The sequence below is a fragment of the Eutrigla gurnardus genome (assembly GCF_963514095.1).
Source record: "Eutrigla gurnardus genome assembly, chromosome: 9".
NCBI lineage: Eukaryota > Metazoa > Chordata > Actinopteri > Perciformes > Triglidae > Eutrigla > Eutrigla gurnardus.
Window position 1 is genome coordinate 2105844 of NC_139923.1, and position 15289 is coordinate 2121132.

At 41.2% G+C, this 15289-nt stretch overlaps 1 pseudogene across 1 annotated transcript in view; it reads right to left on the reverse strand.

Annotated features, from left to right (window-relative positions):
• Positions 1-10892, reverse strand: part of LOC311019035 (peroxisomal succinyl-coenzyme A thioesterase-like) — a 54284-nt pseudogene extending 43392 nt beyond the window's left edge. The window contains exons 1-5 of the transcript XR_014599292.1: positions 10638-10892; positions 7002-7203; positions 5513-5612; positions 5236-5426; positions 4892-5061 (exon numbers count right to left, since the gene is read on the reverse strand). The product of XR_014599292.1 is annotated as a peroxisomal succinyl-coenzyme A thioesterase-like (transcript). The remainder of the gene's footprint in view (positions 1-4891; positions 5062-5235; positions 5427-5512; positions 5613-7001; positions 7204-10637) is intronic.
• Positions 10893-15289: the final 4397 nt, after the last annotated feature.

Below are 15289 nucleotides of genomic sequence, written 5' to 3' on the forward strand. Positions count from 1 at the left end.
AATCGCTTGTGTCTAAACTTGCGCCACGAGGAGGTGGCCGCTGCACAGGTAGGCGGCTGCCACGCTGCCGTGTGAATGCAGGCACTCCACGACCGCACGTGAGAGACGGATGCCTTTCGGTGTCCATCGCTTGTGTCTCGACTTGCGCCACGAGAGGCGGCCGCGCCAAGGGCAGCGTCCACGACACTGCCCTGTGACCGCAGGCACTCCATGACCGCATAAGAGCGAGGGCCCGTCACACGATACTGCTCGCAGTTTTAATTCATTTTATTTTTTTCCAGTGGAAATGATTACACTATTGGGTGCTACAATCCTTTTATCTGATATTCAGTGTTAAATGTCACAAACTTTATGACGGCTATAAAAACTCAAACCTAAAATGTTTTAATTGGCAACACATTTCCATAAACCAGCCCTCATTGTATCTTGGTAGTTTACAGTCTGATGTAATCTGGCTGTCAACTTGACTCTCAGCTTTCCTCTCTATCAGGTTAAGAAACTGTCAGTATCTTTGTCTTTAAACATTTAAATTTACCCATTTGGCCTGGAAAAGGATCATTTCTGTGTTGATTTGCTTCAGATGTATGTTTTATTTTCCTATTCAAGGGGTTTCCTTATCTGAATCGCAGGATAGAGGGTCTTGAGCAAATTTGTAATATGTGACTTTTGGATGTATGAATGAATTAACTTCACACAGCTCTGTCAAAAACCTCTCCTGCACCCAGCCAATGAAACCTGTTGCCAAAGTATTAAACTTTTAACAGCTGTGAATATATAACACCATCGAGGTTAAGCATTGACTTTGAAATTGTATCGATTAAACTCAAAGCCATAAAGGGTCAGGAGGACCAGGACCTGTCCTACATCATTCTTATAATTTCTGATATTATTGAATTAGAAAATGCTAGCAGTGCTTCTACAACCCTGGCTTATGAGCCTGTGTTTAATAAAGGGACATATCAACTTTTATTTTCAGGTTACATCAAGAAAAACTCTGAATCACACTTTCTCCAGTTATCTTTCATGTCAACACGAGTCTCTGCTCTGTAAAGGTGAATGAACCTTGAACCAGGTTCAGGGGTTCATTGACAAATAAAAACAAAGGCATCAGTCTTTTAACCGACATTTCCCAACATGAACCTGCCATAACGTGACTGATCTGTCTCACACCCAAAATTAATGATTATACAGGATGCACGTTGAACTTACACACCTACACTGCACTTTAAAACTAAACATTGGAGCTATAGAGGCACCACAATAGGGTTCTGAGGCTGGCGGTGATCGTTGATAATGTAGACAACAAATCAATAATGTTTTTAAAAGACTCAGTTTGAGTCTTATGTTGATGCCATTTATGACACGGACGGCTAGATTTAACATTTGAAAGTTGATTTAATATCAAAAAATATCAAATTGCCATATTAAGACAGCGAGACCTGGGGGAACACCATAGAAAAGGACATGCTGTGATTTGGTAACAAACACTTTTGACATATGAAGATTGTAATTTGCCCTCAGCCTCTAGTTCGTGGTCATCCTAGAGGTCACAAGTTCATTCTATACAGCGCCGGCAATGAAGGTCGTCTCAGAGCAAGACGAGACAACCTCAGTGTGAATGGGGAGAGTCGGGAAACCAGCACAGAAGGTGACTTTTGGATTTCAAAATCTCAGAAGAAGTTTCATGTTGAGCCGAATAAGAAGATAGAAAGTTGAGAAGTCTACAGCGAATTGGGGAGACACACACTGACTGACTGACCAACTGACTGACTGATGTAAAACACAGATTGGACTCACTGAACTCATATGAACATTAACACGTTTTCTTGAGTTTAATTGTTGAATCAGATGTTTGCAATTGGGTTTGGGTTCACTTATTTGAATCCTGTGCGCAGTTGACTCATTTAAAAGAAAAGTAAAATAGTAAAATATTGTTAGGCACTGACCCAGGGACGTCACTAGGATTTAAACACAGGGGGGCTTTGACCCCAGGAGAAGCATACAAAATATTTTTAGTACTGTATTAGAACTACAACCAGTGAAGAAGTAAGCTAGTAACAAGTTAAAAGCAACAGACATGGTCTTCTTCCATTCTCTTGTGTTGAACAAGAGTTACTGTCATGTTACCTTTTAGACACATTAAAGCTGCATGCTTAGTAGGGTTGTAAACGATAAACCGATGCGACCGGATATTCGGTTCAACAAGTGAGAGATACGGCTGCATCGGTAGCAGCCTCCTCAATCGATACGAATTATCAATGGATTCCTAGATGAATCAGTTACAGAGTCATTGATCGGGTATCACAAGACTTTGAAGCGGTTGGCGGCATTACACCAGCGTCTCTAAAACAAAGCGAGAGCTGAAGCTGCCCGTGAAAAGCCGTAGCTGGCTAGCTTGTGTGAGTGATAAACAAGGACAACACGGAACATGGAGGAGGTGGAGGTGGAGAGGCGGGCGCAGCACAGGTAGGCGGCTGCGACGCTGCCGTGTGACTGCAGGCACTCCACGACCGCACGTGAGTGACAGATGGCTTTGAATGTCAATCGCTTGTGTCTCAACTTGCGCCACAAGAGGCGGCCGCAGCATGGGTAGCGTCCACAACACTGTCCTGTGACCGCCATCCAACGATTCAGCCAGACTTTTTTTTGGTCCATGTCTAAAAATAAATACATTGACATGTGATTTTGTTGTTTTTGCCAGTGCCATACACAATGTTTGGGGATATGTGGTATTTTACATATTTTCACTTTCATAGAATCGGCTTCTTTAGTTTATAAAATATCTACAACAAATATTAACCGTAGAATCGAATCGTATCGTTCTTACACTGTATGGAATAGTTTCGAATCGAATCGGTCTGTAATAAAAGGATATTGTTTTTTAATCGAATCGTAACCTGTGTATTTAGATGCATATCGAACCGTTTATCACAAAGAGATGTGCAACCCTAATGCTTAGAACCTGATTAGGTAAATGTGTCTTAAAGTGATAGCATATCTAATTCGGTATAAATGTTTTCAGAAACACATTTTGGTGAACTATTTTCGTAAAATAAGAGAAAGTTTCCAAACGAGCCGCCATGTTGGTCGGTTTGAACTCTGGAGCAGACAGGACAGCAGTGAAAGCGTTCATCCAATCAGGTGCAGCCATGAAGTGTGCGCATGATTGCATGAAGGAGAATGCCTGTCAATCATCCTCCTAGTGGCAGCCCACCAAGCGTGCAATACTGGCAAGCAGTAAACGTTGTTTACGGAATATGGCAGCCAAAGAAGAGACTTTTTCAATAAATGAAGTATTTTATAGGTTCAAATAGACACAAAATCTCATCTTTATTCATTCTACCGGTAGTCCATTTTGCTCAAATAGAAATAGGGGCCTGTCTCTAATTCTGGCCTCCTTCCAATACAGGCCTAGGCCGCGATGTGCTTGAGTAAATAAAGGCCTATATTAGAGGATTTACAGTATACAGTAGAATAAACCAAGACTGGTTTTACAGTGAGATCTGACAACACACATATGAAGTTTCTTCCATATGCGTGTTATTCCAGCAAAATGAGATTTTCTAAATTATATTCCTTCTACAGACTATGATGCTAGAATCCCAAACTCTATGTACACCCTTTCATCAGTATGAGATTATTCTGAAAATAATAAAATAAATAAAAAGCCAAATTATTTGAGGGGGCTTGGGAACAATTTGGGGGATCTCCAGCTCCCCTAAAATAGGCCTAACAACACTGACCTAACTGGCATCCCAAGCACCCAGTCTAACCCTAACGACCTAATCATTCAAACTTTGAGCAACACGGAAAGAGCTGTGTCACATGATAAGCTTTTGTGATGTTTCCAGTTGCTAGAATGTGAGTCAATGAAAAATGTCGCTAAATGTTCAGTTCTATGTGTGAAAAGGAACAAGCAGTATTCCATAACTGAGTTATGTGCTATGTATTTCTTCTGTTCAGGGAGGAGAATATTTCTTTCAAAATTTGAGCATGATGTTGGCAGACTCTCAAGGTCAAGGGATTGGACATGAAAAAGTGGTATCGTGCCATCCCGAATAAAAACGCCTTCTATGTGAAGTGGCTACTCTGAAGAATAACATCATCACACATGCAATTGGGCTCATTCAATCCACAGGAGTTTCAGCCTTCCAAGCATTACCAGTTCATACAATTCAGAGTCTTTAGGGACCCCAGTATGCAGAAACCCATGTTAGAATTGGCAAAAATAACATTTATACCGGATTGAGAATGCAGGGTTTTTGTCCCAAACTGCCTGGGTATAGCATAAAGTGGGCATATTGAAAGAGGAGACTTGAGAGTCAGAGAGCCCATTTTCATTCACATATCGTGAGGTGACAAATTCTTAAACTATGAGGCTTTTTGATTTGTCTTCTGTTATAGTAAACGGTTTTGGTTCTGGACTGTTGGTCAAGCTTTACAAACAAAGAGATTTCTCAATAGTTTCTCACACTTTTCAAACCAAACATTTAACCTGTTAACCAACAGAATCATTGGCAGATTAATCAATACATTTCAAATTTTGTCTATGGCCCTGTGGTTGAGGAAATGACAGACTTTACATCAGCTATAAGGAACAACTTTCCAGCAGGGCAATAACGACACTGGGTTTCATTCATGACACGTGAGCAGAACAAATATGTGTGTAAAGTGGGTTGATGCACGTGTGTTTCGGCATTCACCAAAAGGTTCGTAGCTCTAAACTGTCCGCAGGTACTAACTATTGATTGGTGTAGTTAGTAGACGTATACACACAAGTTTTACACGGCATTCATGAATCCGGAGCAGGTTTCTAGTATAGAGGTGATTTATGTGCAAATACACTCACAGATTTACAAACATCTCATACACAAGTTCTTTTCAGTTTTACCTCAAAGTACTCGTTGTTCACCATCTTCTTGGTTCCCATGGTGACTTTAGGTGTCAGGTAGTCGAGGGCCAGGGAAGCGATGCCATGGGAGGCCAGCAGCGCAGCACGGTACTCCACCAACTTCCCTCCACCCCCCCACAGGTCCAGGAGGCCGGGGAAAGGTCCCGGTCCTTCATGGGAGTCAAAACATGAAACACTTCACAGCTGACACAACAATGAGATGTTAACGTCTGATGTTCTCTCTGATGAGAACATTTTCGAGTTTGCCTGCCTTTATTTGTCACTGTTTACTCCAACAATCCCAACAAACAAACACCTCCCGCCAGACTTCCCTCTGGTCCTACCTGAGGGGAGGAAGAGGGTTGCACTGATTCCGCCCTCTGTTACCGGGATCCTGCGGACGCCGGGCGCCATGTACCAACGCTCCACCATCACACTGGCCAGTGGCACCTGGTCCAAGAAGCCCTCAGTCTGGTGACCCTGGTACACCGAGATTGAGACCTCCATGGGAGTCTGGACGTTCATCTTCCTCATCCTGAGGGATGATGAGGAATAGTCAACTCCGATACTAATTCAGTACTGATTGGTATCATCTGAACAGCTTTTTCCTTGTTGGCCTACCTGAGCCCAGGTTTGCTGCCTGGAACTGGTCTGAGGCTCCACAGTAGACCCATCGCTTCAACCCCAGAATATGTCCCGCCCAGACTGACATCCTCTGAAACTGGAAGGTAAAAGGAATGACAAATCATTTCTCATTGTGATGTCCATCCTTTCCAATCTGTTTCATAACTTTACAATAAATTAAGTTCTTTAGCAATTCACAATATTTACGATGCCCACCTCTCCAGGAACCATCACCTTACCGTGGTGGAGAGGTTTGTGTGTCCCTATGACCCTGAGGGCTGTGTTGTTTGGAGCTTTGTGCTCCTGGTAGGGTCTCCCATGGCATATTGGTCTCAGGCAAGGGGCCAGACTAAGAATGGTTCACAAAGACCCTATGAAAAATCGAGGGATATATGGAGTGACCCGGCCCGGAGGAAGCCCCCGTCTGGAGCTAGGCCCAGAGGGAGGGCCCTTCAGCCAGCGGCTGGTGGCCGGGCTTGCCACGGAGCCCGCTTCTCAGCCACCATGTGGGCTCACCACCCGCGGGAGGAACCACTGGGGTCGGGTGTAGAGCGGTCCCAAAAGATTATTTTTCAAGCGATTAATCTAGCAATTATTTTTCCAATTAATCGACTAATAATAATAATACTAACATTTCTTGTTAACATTTCAATTTCTAAACATTTTCTTAAACATGCACTTAGCACAAACTAATGAGACCAACAACTGCTTAGTGTAATGTATTGTTATGAACCTCAAATAAAACAGGTATGTAAAAGAGGGATGCATCACAACAGTTTCTTCTTATGATACTTCTTTTTGTTAGTAGCCTAATATTATTCATAATAATCAATGGTATGACATATGACTATGAAGAATTGGGTTTAACGCGAATCAACACATTGATTTCCTATACATTATTCACAATAAAAGTACCCCCTTACTTTGTTATTTTAAAGCTTTTATTGTGAAGCGGCAGAAACTGGAAATGTGGGGTTTCCATGAGTGGGACCTCAACATGAGTCCTTTTCAGCTGAAAGAACACGAAATGGTAAAAAACAAAAGATGTTTTGTGAAAGTACTCACAGAGAAACTAAACTTCAGACCCCAGAGTTCCAGTTAGAAGTCCTGAGAGCGGAACACAGAGACTTTTAAACGTCTTTGCTGCTCAGACTAGATGAGTCTCACAGAGGGGAGAAGGGGGGCTGCTGTCACTCCGCCCTGCAGACCTGCCGCTGACAGACGGCCAGAGACGGACCGGAGTCAGTGTGGATTTATTGATCGCTTGTTAGCGCCGCTCACGTCTACGATTGTCTGTTCATATTACTTAAGAAAAACAAAAACTCCTCCCTACGCCTTTGGGTTATGGGGAGGAAAAATCCTGTTTGTGATATTCACGGACAGGATAAGTGGTTGAAGATGAGATGAGAGTGAGAGACGATGCCCACAACATTTCTTAAATCATTTTTGTCCTGAATTTTTCAGAGCGAGGCATTGAACCACCTACCGTTCACAGTCCCAGTGGCATTGGAGGTGTAGTGTGCGAATGACTCCCAGCTGTGTCCGTCTTCACACTTGTAGAAGGCATGGATGGTCAGCTGGAAACCAGGGAAGACGTTCTGCACAAGGAGAATGAACTTCTCATCCATGAGTCCTCTGGACGGCTGGACCGAAAGCTTCACACAACACTGCTTCCTGTCCATCCTGAACTGAGCTGACAGGAAAAAAAACAGTGACAGATATGACAAAATAATATAAAGTACTGTCAGACTAGACAAATAGATTTAGAGGGAAGAAAGGAAACTGTATTTCCCAAAAATGGAAGATGATGAATTCCGTTTACCAGACAGATGAAATATTTATTCTGTATCTATGATTTACGATTGATTATGATGATATGATTTAAGTTTTTTGCACAAATATCCCTTTCTGAGGCCTTGTCTACAGATATAGGGAATTCATTTAAATTATAGTTTTATATATGAAGCTCACAAGGAAGAGAGCTTATTTTGATCAAAAAACGTCGCTGCTGACGGACTTTAGACCACCGAGGTGGACCAAATAACCCTTTTTTGGACTGGGGTTTTAAAGCCTCTAGGTGGGCATTTTAGCCTTCGCATCTTGGTTTTTGGCTGTCACTATCTTGTTTTTACAAAACCTAGTGACACAAGTGTCCAAGTACAGAAGTACAACCGAATGGTGAATATGCCATTTTTAGGTGACCAAAATCCTAAGTTCTAAGAGGTGCAGCAACCATCACATTATAAACTGTTGGGTCATTTAAACTAAAACAATGGAGGATTCTGTTTAAATTGATTATATGTATGTAAATCATAATCTGCAGAGCTGGTATGTAACCAACTATACAATCAGTTATCATTATGAGGTATTTGTACTTGAGTATTTCCATTTCATGCTACTTTTCTACTTCTACTCCACTACATTCGGGGAGCTGATATACTTTTTACATAAAAAAAAACCCACCCAGATGCCACAATAGCTTGATGCAAACGTGTTAAATCATAATTTATCAAAAGCTGCAGTATCACCAGATTTGAAAACTGGGGGGAAGGTCACTGAGGTAGTCAAAGAGCTCCTTGGTAGCAAGGAGCTTTGTAGAGGTGTTCCAGGCACGTCCAAAGGGAAGCGGCAAAGGGGTAGACTGAGAAAGTTGGATGGACGCTATAGTCCATCTGGTCTGGGAAAACCTTGGGGTCCCCCAGAAGGAGCTGGAAAGCATTGCTGGGAAGAGTGACGTCTGGAATGCCCTTGTAAAGCCCAAGTTATGCTTCCGCGTTGACACAACGCAAGGGGGCTTGCGGACCCCTTACGTCCTTGCGGACCCCCCTTACGTCCAACGCAAGGGCCTGACGTGCACCTCCCAAAAATCCTAGACGCGCGTCGAGGCGACGCAACACTAACGCAACACCAACGCAGTGGCATTGGCTGTGATTGGTCCGCTAACTACATCCGCTGGAGACCGCTTTCCGGTTTCCACTCATAAACACCGCCATTTAAACTTTTAATAGGCTACTTTTATTGTTTTCACCTGGATGCAGTAAGTGGGCTAAAAAGACGTAAGTCTTCACCACATCAATTGCTGTCAACAGCTGTGCGTTTCCAGGGTTTCCACCAATGTATTACAGCACGGCCACATTATGTTAGCCAGCCTGGTTGAGAGAGAAGTGTATGTGACAGTGAGTATGAAGTCGTGAATGTGGCAGTGCATTTTGCAGTGTTTCCCATTAATTACCAAGATTGTGGCAGCCCACCATAGCCTAATCTGTCACGTCATAGTCTAATTTTCCCCGCTAAAGTTACATTTTGATAAGGTACTTAAAGTATTTTTACACTATTTATAATATACCGAGTTTGGCTGCGAGTTTGAAACCCCTGCTCTAAGGTGTTCTGCTATTGATCTGAAGTTAAACTAGTTTGTGACTGCAGACCATTTCCTTTTAAATCAAATCTGAATTTAGAGCTAAATTAGCCCATATATGCAATTTTAAAGGGCTTTCATTTTGAAATTCTACATCAGATGTCCAGTTACTAAAGTACCTTCTGAGGTGGATTAATCCAAAGTCAAATTAGTTTGAGAAAGAAAGCTGTTTCCTCTTTTTTAAAATCCGATTTTACAGCGAAGATACCATCTGAATGTCATTGTTATTGGCTTTTTAAAAATATAGACATTTACATTTCGGTCATTTAGCAGACGCTTTTGTCCAAAGCAACTTACAATAAGTACATTTGTCAAAAGAAAGAAACCACAACATATCATTGCCGATAAAGTAAGAGTTAAAAATAGAAACAAGTGTTAGGTCCTCATCTGAGTAAAGTAGTAGCTGTTCAGCAAACATACCTTAAGAACAACAGTGCTATAATCAAAGTGCTATAGATAAGAACATAGAAGTGATTTTTTTTGGGGGGGGGGGGTGTTAGTGGGTCATGCTATGCAGAGTCGAGGTGAAGTCTGAACAGGTGAGTCTTGAGTCTTTTTTGGACGATGACAGTGACTCTGCTGTCCCGACATTGGTCGGGAGTTTGTTCCACCACTGAGAACCAGAGCAGAGAAGAGTCTGGACTTTGCTGAGCGACATTTGTTTGATTTTCATCGATGGTGGTACCAGCCGGCCAGCTGAAGTAGAGGAGCGAAGTGCTTGCGTCAGGGCGTGTGGTTTGACCAGTGTTTGAAGGTAGATGGGTGCCGTTCCATAGATGGTCTTGAAGGCCAGTGCCATCGTCTTGAATTGGATGTGTGCTGCAACAGGGAGCCAGTGGAGGTCACAGAGGAGGGGGGTCACATGGGAGAATTTGGGTAGATTGAAGATAAGGCGTGTTGCAGCGTTCTGGATACGCTGCAATGGTTTAGTCGCCGAGGCCGGGAGTCCGGCCAGGAGAGAGTTGCAGTAGTCAAGGCGGGAGATAACCAGTGCTTGGACCAGGAGTTGCGTTGCATCCTTTTTGAGGAAAGTCCGAATCCTGCGGATATTGTAGAGGGCAAATCTGCAGGATCAGGCCACAGCAGTGATGTTGGGGGTGCAGGATAGTTGGTCAGGATGTCCTGACAGTATCTGAATGCAGTTTTAAATTTAACAGAAATTGCAATTGCATGCCAGCATAAATAGATCCTCTGAAGTGATCATGGTCATTTAATGTCAGATTGGTCTTAATTCTTTATTAATACGTTCGGTTTCATTTCACACAATTGGAATAAAAATGTTGTCTGAAATAACACATGGGGTAAATTATTAATGACTGTAAGTTATCATTAATTAAATGTTGAATATATATAGTTCCATTTTTTATGTTTGCATTTGTTTACTAATTTACCAAGTAATCTATTACTGAAATAAGTATTGATTGATTTATTGAAGAATGTGAACGTGAAATCACGTTCACCGAAACGTTGCTTTTATTTTGAAGTCAGTCTTTACTCTTACCGTAATGCCTACTATTACACGCACCACAAAACTACGTGAGGCTGACCTTGGCTGTGTTTGTCGAGTGGAGGCTGGCTTTACAGAGACAGAGAAGTTGCTTCTACTGGGGACCAACGGCTGAAAATAACGTCATATGAGCTATCTGGATCTCTGCATTCACCTGTGTATATCAGCTCGAAGGCAACAAACGTGTCATTTCATACCTCCAAGTTGAAAAAGTGTCGTGCATGAATCGCTTCACTACGGTCCGAGCAGCGCAAACTTCAGACCTCGTCTTCTTCTTCGTTAGTTTTTAATCTCCCGGTGTTAAACTCGTACCAAGAATCTAGTAAAGTGAGTTGTGACTAATCAAACTCTATAACAGCACACCGACTGACAACCGACATGAATTACCAGTCTGAAGTTCAACTCGGAGCTCCAATCTCCTCCTACAGCAACCTCACCGTGTCGGGACACAAGATGGCGCCGTCGAGCCTCCGAAGGTGAAGGTATCCGGTACGGAAGAGGATTAGGGCCACACCGGCATGTACAGAGGATGTTAGAGGGGCATAGGGCTGTTCGATTTTGCCCAAAAAATAGAAATCCGATTTTCGATAACGACTACAATTATTTTGTGAAATGACAAAAGGAAAATAAATTATTTCAAATATGCTGTTTTTTATCGAACATTTTGCAAATAATTTCACCATTGGGATCTGAGTGCAAACCTTGCTCTTATTAAACAAAAAATCCCTCAAGGGATTAATATAAAGAACAATTAATGAACTTTTGCCATCTGGCTTTGCTCCATGTTATCTTCTTGTAGACCTCTTGTAAACAAAACAAAAAAAACAATCCCTTTTCTGATTAAGAGAAAAACCTCACTTTCACATATATCTTAAGGTGTGTCCTTTAAACAAAAAATGAATAAATAAAGTGCAGAACTTTAACTTTTTGAAAAATCTATTCTACTATTTTCATGTTTTTAACATCGTCCTAACTACATAATCGCGATTACGATTTAAAATCGATTAATCGAACAGGCCTAGAGGGGCAGGGGCTGAAATGAATAAACAGGCATTTAAAAAAAAAAAAAATTACAACACTATTACAGATGTAGAAATGTAGCCTAAATTAACTATAAACTAATTTCACAACATATGTAGCCTATTTAAAACAAAGCTGTGACAGATGTTGGTACAAATGCATGACAGTTAAGGATATATTCAGACTGTATTCCAATAAATTCTCCTCCCATGTTAACCACCTCAACTCTTTATAGCGCCCTAACCCTCACTTGCAGAAGCTCAGCTTAATCCTACTGACAAAGATGCATTTTCTCTGGCTGTCTCTATATTTACCTTTATCTATTCACATCGCCACATAGAAGGAATATGCCTAATTGCTTAAATATGAATATGGTAATATTGTATGGCTAAGATATTACTGTGTGCCAACAAATCCGTTTCATTTAGCACCAAGGCTTGGAAGACATTATGCCTTAGACACCTGTAAAAACATACACGCATTTTGTAAGGTGCATTAGGATGCTTGTTTGTTAAAAAATAAATGTGAATTTAAGATTTTAATCATCCACATTCCTTCATCCCATGCTCCCCCCACTCCATCCAAAAAAAAAAAAAAAAGTGGTCAATATATTTGAAAATCTGACACTTCATTTCCTTTTGTTCCTAGCTTGTGTAACCCTAGGTTACACTGATAAATAGTCAAAGACCAGACAACACCACCTAAGGCCTTACACCCTAAGACTTAAGAGTTCACACCCTATTCGGGTTTCCCCACGCTTTGTTCAATTGTAGAGACAAGACAGAGACGGATGTTCCAGTTGACTGGGCAATATTTATTGATATTGAGCAAATTGCTATAAAAAAAATAAAAGAAATCAGAAACAATTCCTTGGATGTAAAAATGTAAGTGTTTTATTACAAAAGCAGAGAATGATAAACATGCACAAAACAGCAGCAATAGGCAATTAAATATTGGGATCAATGAGTGTAGTTACCTGCCATGCTGGGGGGAGAGAGAGAGAGAGAGAGAGCAAGTTCCACACGGCAACCACTCCGAGTGCTTCATATATCTACGAGGGTCAAACACGCAAAAAGACGTAGGCTGCACAGCAAACCGCAATAAAATAAGGTGAAAGTGCTCATTAGCCTTGCTTAGTCCACCGCAAATATTGTGAAGGGAAAAGGAATCACCCAACGCTACTTTTCTTGTGCTATCTCTCCTGTCATGTCCCTGTCCCTGTTTGTCACCTCATTGTGGTTTGTAGGAATGTCTTTCTAAGGAGCAAGGAGGAGGGGATCACAAAACCCGTCTACCAGGAAGATGCTATACAAGATTAAGCCCATCTTCCACTGATTCCCTACAAGGTAGCCTAGTTGGCACATTTCAGGCTTCTTGGTTCAATGGGCAGTGAATCCACCTGCCAAATAGTGTCACTGTCAAGCAATTCCTAAGTAAAGAATATGAAATCAGAATGAACTGTGTATTGGCTACTTTAAAAAGCAAACATCAGCCATGGTAGGGACCATGACTACCATTTGTACCATTTTGACTTCATTCAAAGCTAAATGAATGAATAAGCGTCTGCTAAATGTAAATGTAAATGTTCAAGCTCTGATAAAGAAGTGGAAAATGAGTGGTCAGTTTGATTTCAGCCACAACTACCAGAAAAGTTGGTCAGGATGCAAAGACACTTGAGCTGAAATAAGGCGTCTGTGCAGAAAAGTGGCATGGCTGTTTGAAGATGGACAATGAGAAGGGACTTGAACACCTTTTGAATGGGGTCCATCTCATTAGTTTCTCTATTGATGTTTTGTTTAATAATTGTGCTGTTCTGCCATGCCTCATAGTTTAATTTCAATCCCATCAAATATGAAGTAAATATTTTGCTTATAATGTTTTCTTTAGAGAATGGTACACAATACTTATAAAATCTACCAAGGTATATACACTTATGAGCATAACTGTATACATATCTGGTTCTGCTGCAGCAACTTAGATGCTTCTCTTTGTTTTCCTGTCCATCGTGAGAGAAAATGTTATAGAAGGGAATTTATAAACATACTTTTTAATGTGAAGCAAACCAATTCATGGAGGAATTACAAACTGATCCTTGTAGATATTGTGACTTTGGTAGATATATATTCATAATAATAATAATAATAATAATAATAATAATGATAATAACTAGACGGACTTTTGTACTCCAAGAGGCTTTTTTGTAGAGGAGACTTGTTTGCACATGTGTGCAAAGTTTCATGTCAATCGGAGTTACGGTGCGGCGGGGCTGGCGAATCTCCACGCTAGGTGGCGCTAGCGAGCAACTTTTTCGTGACCGAATGCGAAGACGCCAAATTCTCCAATTTTTCACCAGGCCCGTATGGACACACACTGGCATGTTCAGGCCCCCAAAACGCAGGTCGAAGGCGTGAAAGAATAATAAAAAACATTGCAATAACAATAGGGCTTCGCAGCCCGACGTTGTCGGCGCTCGGGCCCTAATAATGATGATGATGATGATGATGATGATGATGATGATGATGACATTGATGATAATGGATTGACAATCTACCACAAAAAAGAAAACTTAACTGCCAGACACAAACATTTGATAAATGACCCCATTTTAAGGAAAGATGAATTATTTATTAGTGTGTTGTGTAATTATATAGTGACAATATAAATGAATGATATTATTGGAAGGTATTTTACTGATGAAGGAATGTTTGGAAGCATTGTTGTGTGATCAACGTTTCAACACCATGAATAACAGAAAACAAATAAAAGAATAAACCAAACCGAAGGTATGAATATATGTCTCATGTCTCCAGATGACCCCACACGTCCCCTGACCTTTGATCTCTGGAGATAATGAGGAGAAGGAGGGAGTTGCTGTTACGCAACTCAGTGCACAACAATCCATCTATCCATCTGTCCCTTGGAGCCTCTTTATAAGAAGCATATATATATATATATATATATATATATATATATATATATATATATATATTCACTTGCTTGGAACCTCTGCTGTTCAGTTTTAAATTTCAGAAATTCAGTGTGCCATTGTAATGCCCTTTAGTGCTATAATTTAATGTAGCTTATCTGATTTTTTATAAGTTCTGTTAAATGGGATCTGACACTGTTTATAAAGAAAGTCTGTATACCACTTTGTGTGAAAAGGCATGCAACAGACAAGAAGATGTATTCATGTAGGGCTGTCAACATATCAGATTTTCACTTTATGATTACCGTGGCCATAAGAATGCACAATAAAGATTATTCAAAAAGTAATTAAAAAATCCATCCTTTTTTTGTTTATTGTGTGTTTTGTGTCTTTTTTTGGCAACAGAATTACACTAAAAATACAAGTGTATAGGTGGAGAGTCTGTAGCTATAACTGACATTATCATTCGTGTATTATCATCATCAATCATCATCAATACCATATCGCAACACCACAGTTCCATGTCTTTGAGTCCAGTACAGGATGCTTTTACATTTACATTCATTTGTAGGCTACATTTGCACAGAAGCAGGTAAACTGCTAGCCTGCTAGCCTGGCTGGAAGTCACCATGATTCCTTTCAGCAGCTCGTCTCTGATGATGAACGGCCTCTGTCACCAGCAGCCTCCTGGATGCTATGATGCTAATTATGCTTATTACAAAATGTGGAGAAAAAGAAAACATATTGAGACGAGTAAAGAGGTCAAGGGTCGGCTGTCTCCGGGCCTGGTGAGAAATGTCTTGAGCCACGCCTCCTCTCCGCCTCCTCGGCTGCCCCCCTCCGCCCCACACACACACACACACACACACACACACACGCAAACACACATACACGAACACACAC